We start from the raw sequence: 5,401 nt of genomic DNA on the forward strand, positions 1-5,401 counted from the left end.
AAGTGTTTTTCCAACAAAAGACATATGTGCCTTTGAGAAATATTTGTAGTGTTTAATCTGTGATAGTACTTTCCAATGTAAATTATATTTATGTATACACGTATATATAATTATACATGTGTATATATGTGTATATATATACACATATACACATTCTTATTCAAAACTATGTTTCCTGGGACTGGAAAAAGTAGTTAGAAACATGATTTTTTAGTTATTTCCAATTTGTAATATTCTTGTTGTGTACCAACTTTGTGTATCTCAGTGTTAAAATTTAAGAACATCTGATTAGTTTAGAAAACTATAGAGAAGAAAAGGCAGTTCATAAAGAAATTTTAGTCTCACTTTAAGAGACACTACATTAACATGGGTGTCATGATGATAGAAACAGGCAGTTGTAAAATACAGCATGCTGTCCTGTCTTTTTATCATCATGCTGCATAACTGTTTTTATATATCATAAAAATGTGAAAAAATTTGCAATTGTTTTCCACCAACCCCACCGCTGCTGCTTTTTTTTTTTTCATAGTATTGATAAAGATTTACTTTTGTAGAGTTAACCTAGACATGAAGTGATTTTTCAGTCCTGCATGTGGCAAGTGAACAAATTGAATGACACTGAATGACAGTTGGTGACCTGCCCAAGGACACATAGCTGGGAAGTAGCAGAGTAAGGATGGTGACACATTTTCCCACATATACTTCTAGTATTCCTACTTGAAGTGAGAGCAGAGAGTAAAAGTGGATAAAATATCCATACTTTTAACCTATTCAGTTTATATATCTCCATATATTCAGTTCACTATTATAGTTGATGCCTCTGTCAAGGAGAGACTGCCATAGAATAAGAAGCAAATGTATTTGATAAATGAAAAACAACAAAGCGGGTTTTGTAATGAATTAGAAATAAGGCAGTGAAAGAGCAAGACTCACAACCTTATTATATGGCAATAATGACTCTGTTGAATGACTGAGGGAAAGCATGTTTATGGTTTTGATTCTTTAATAGTCTCTACACATCCTAAATAGTCAGTCATTGGACAGGAAGAAAGATTTAGGGATCCAGCCTTATAATGTCATTATTAGTGACAAATAAAAGATAGATAATAAAAACTCAATGAATTTAGATGAGTTTTAGTCATTTGTGCATGTCTACAAGCATTTTATGAAAGAGAAATAAAATATAACTTGTTAGGAACTTCTCTTTCAATTTTCTTTTCTCTTGTAATAGAAAGCTAAAAGCCTAGAGAAGAGAGAACTTCTGATTTTTTCCTTTTTCTTTAATCAAAGAAATAACCCTGAGATCATCTCCCCACATCTTTCCCCCCTTTTTTCCCTGCATCTGAGCTTTTGCAGACTTTGTAAAAAGCTGTCCAAACCCGCTTTCAGATCTACCGCTAATTGGTACCCTTGTTGGTTGCCTTAGTAGTGAGGCCAAAGATTAAGTGGTTGTGGAGTCTAGACTTCTGTCCTATTTTGAGTGTTGCTCTGCAGGTCAAGGCTGAATTATATGGACAGCATACAGTTGTCAAGACAATCACAGTTTTCTAACCTCTCTCAGCAAAGTCCCAACTGCTTCAGGAAGCATTATAGTATGTGAGCTACTATGAACCAAATCCAAAGAATGGAATTTGGAAAAATATGCCCTAAGAAAAATTGCCAAGAGTTGTTTTGATCCCAGCAAGCAAAAGGAAAAAGAGTTCTGATCACGGATAAATAAGAATGAGACTGTCAGGCAGTCAGCAAATGAATGCTCTCCTTTTGTTAGGAGAGGTCCTGAATTAACAAAGGATACAAACTACTCATAAACATATGCAAGGTCTCCCAGAACAGGCAAAAGGTTTTAATAACAAGAGTTATTCGTGACTAGTAGTAGTGTAAAACAAATATAAAATGTCACTAAAAACACATGTGTGCTTATAACTCATCCTCTCCATTATTCACTGGCAGTGTCTTCAGGTCAAATAAATGTGAACATTCAGTCCTGTTTTTTTAAATTGGAGTCTAATTGCTTTACAATGTTGTGTTAGTTTCTGCTGTACAGCAAAATGAATCAGCTGTATGTATCTGTGTGTGTGTGTGTGTGTGTGTGTGTGTGTATTTCACCTTGCTCCTAACCCTCCCCCATTCAGTCCTGTTTTTATGTCTAGGTGGTTGGATCAAGGTTCCTCTGTTAAACTAACATGTCTCCAACATTAGGGTCAGTGTTGAGTGCCTTGGAGACAAATGCAAAAAATGGCAAAGTACGATATATGTTTTCTATATCTGACATAAAGAAGTAACCAGATTAGGACTTTCATTTTTGGCTTGAGGCAGTAAGGACTCTATTTTGCTAAAAGGTAAGATCCTTGGACAAAATAGCAGAGACATTTTCTTTTAAAGTGGGAGAACTATCAGATGGAACCAAGGAAGGCTTGCTTACTCTTTTTGAAAACTCTTTTTTTAGAGTCACAATTGTAACACACAGTCTGCTAACGGTTTGCTGGCCAGTGTTCTCTGATGTAACCACTGACAGCAGCCAGAGCAGCAGCTGTGAGAATGGATCTGATAAGCTTTATGAGTAAGTCAGTAGCTTGTATAAATGAACAAATAAAAAATGGTACAGTATAAAAAAATAAAGCCCACATATGTACTGTGGGATTGCCTAGCTTTCAAGAAGACATATCTACAGATGTACTTATCTCTTTCCTGGCTGGAACCATGGAGGGTGCAGAAGAGAAGAAAAAGAAGGTTTCTGTTGTGCCAGAAACCCCTAAGAAAGAGCAATAGAATTTCATAGATCTTACGATCAATTGCCTGGGAAAGAAGTTTCCCCAAATGTTGCATTAAAGGCAAGGAGGAAGCTTATCTATGAGAAAGCTAAGCCCTATCACAAGGAATACAAGTAGCTTTAAGAACTGAAAGTCAAATAACCAGGATGGCATGAAAAGCCAGCAACTTTTGTGTACCTGAGGAACCCAAGTTGGCAGCTGTCATCAGGATAAGAGGTATCAATGGTGTCAGCCCACAGGTTCTAAAGGTGTTACAGTGTCTTCACCTTTGTCAGATCTTCAGTGGCATCTGTGTGAAGCTCAACAAGGCTTCACTTAACACGCTGAGAATTATGGAACCACACGTCACATTGTTGTTCAGTCGCTAAGTTGTGTCTGACTCTTTGCGACCCCATGAACTGCAGCATGCCAGGCTCCACTGGCCTTCACTATCTCCCAGAGTTTGCTCAAATTCATGTCCATTCAGTCAGTGATGCCATCCAACCATTTATCTTCTGTTGCCCCCTTCTCCTCTTGACCTCAATCTTTCCCAGAATCAGGGTCTTTTCCAATGTGTAGGCTCTTCACACCAGGTGGCCAAAGTATTGGAGCTTCAGCTTCAGTACCAGTCCTTCCAATGAATATTCAGGGTTAATTTCTTTAAGATTGACTGGTTTGATCTCCTTGCAGTCCAAGTGACTCTCAAGAGTCTTCTCCAGCACCACAGTTTGAATTTGGCACTCAGCCTTCTTCACAGTCCAACTCTCACATCCATACATGACTACTGGAAAAACCATAACTTTATCTATACAAATCTTTGTCGGCAAAGTGATCTCTGCTTTTTAATACACTGTCTAGGTTTGTCATAGCTATTCTTCCAAGGAGCAAGTGTCTTAATTTCATGGTTGCAGTCACCATCCACATTGATTTTGGAGGCCCAGAAAATGAAATCTGACACCATTTCCACTTTTTCCCCATCTATTTGCCATGAGGTGATAGGACTAGAGGAGAAGGCAATGGCACCCCACTCCAGTACTCTTGCCGGGGAAATCCCATGGACGGAGGAGCCTGGCAGGCTGCAGTCCGCGGAGTCGCGAAGAGTTGGACACAACTGAACGACTTCACTTTCTCTTTTCACTTTCATACACTGGAGAAGGGAAATGGCAACCCACTCCAGTGTTCTTGCCTGGAGAATCTGAGGGACGGGGGAGCCTGGCGGGCTGCCGTCTATGGGATCGCACAGAGTCGGACATGACTGATGTGACCTAGCAGCAGCAATAAGACTAGATGCTATGATCTTCATTTTTGAATGTTGAGTTTTAAGCCAGCTTTTTCACTCTTTTACCTTCACCAAGAGGCTTTTTAGTTCCTCTTTGCTTTCTGCCATTAAAGTGGTATCATTTGATATCTGAGGTTTTTGTTACTCCTCCTGGCGATCTTGATTCCAGCTTGTGACTCATCCAGCCCAGCATTCCATATGATGTACTCTGCATATAAGTTAAGTAGGCAGGGTAACAATATACAGCCTTGATGTATTCCTTTCCTAATTTTGAGCCAGTTTGATGTTCCATGTCCAGTTCTAACTGTTGTTTTTAACCTGCATACAGGTTTCTCAGGAGGCAGGTAATGTGGTCTGGTATTCCCATCTTTTTAAGAATATTCCACAATTTGTTGTGATTCACACAGTCAAAGGCTTTAGTGCAGTCAATGAAGCAGAAGTAGATTTTTTTTTTGAATGCCCTTGCTTTTTGTATGATCTAGCATATGTTGTGTGTGAGTGTGTGAGGTACCCAAATCTGAAGTCTGTAAATGAATTGATCTGAAAGCATGGTTCTGGCAAAATCAATACGAAATGAATTGCCCTGACAGATAACTCATTGATTGCTCTTTCTCTTGGCAAATATGGCATCATCTGCATGGAGGATCTGATTTAGGAGAACTAAACTTTCGCAAATTATTTCAAAGGAGCAAACAACTTCCTGTGGCCCTTCAAACTGTCTTTTCCACAAGGTGGAATGAAGAAAAAGACCACCGATTTTGTAGAAGGTGGAGATGCTGGCCATAGGGAAGACCAGATCAACAAGCTTATTAATTAGAAGGATGAACTGAAGCATCTACCATGATTATTTTTGTAATCTGGTCAGTTATTAAACAGTGAATACTTTCAAATTTAAATATATTGTTGTCTGACTTTTATCTTTCCTCTGCCTTCTCCTAACTATTGTGGCAAATCTTGGTGTGGAGAATGAATTAGAATCAACAGCCTGTAGAACAAAAAACTTGAGGGTCCAGCCTGTGTCTTGTGAAAAACATTCCTTGGGTTTATTGAAGATTTTCCTGTGCAAAAAGTCCTGATTTTTCACTTTTGAGTTGGCCAAAACGGGTTTATCCTGAGAAAATCTATTTCAGAGGCCTTCGTGTATGATTAAAAGTTCAGTTTACAAATAAAATCTTCTGCTGAAAATTAAAAAAAGGAAGATGTACTTAAACAAAGCATAGTGAGTGCTCTTAGGGTGAAGGGAAAAATAAAAAACAGAATCTTGCAAAGTCTAATGATGGTGATAATGTGCTATGAACTGGGACATTTGACAGCCGAATTCTTACTGCCATGCTTTTTCAAGAGAAGAGAGGAGAGTGTGACCATATATAGG

The 5,401-nt window shown here is 38.5% G+C and overlaps 1 pseudogene; it reads left to right on the plus strand.

Moving 5' to 3' along the window:
- The first annotated feature begins 2,700 nt into the window (after positions 1–2,700).
- Positions 2,701–4,846, plus strand: LOC128051076 (60S ribosomal protein L7-like; annotated as a pseudogene).
- The last annotated feature ends 555 nt before the right edge of the window (positions 4,847–5,401 follow it).

The sequence above is a fragment of the Budorcas taxicolor genome, chromosome 7 (genome assembly GCF_023091745.1).
Source record: "Budorcas taxicolor isolate Tak-1 chromosome 7, Takin1.1, whole genome shotgun sequence".
NCBI lineage: Eukaryota > Metazoa > Chordata > Mammalia > Artiodactyla > Bovidae > Budorcas > Budorcas taxicolor.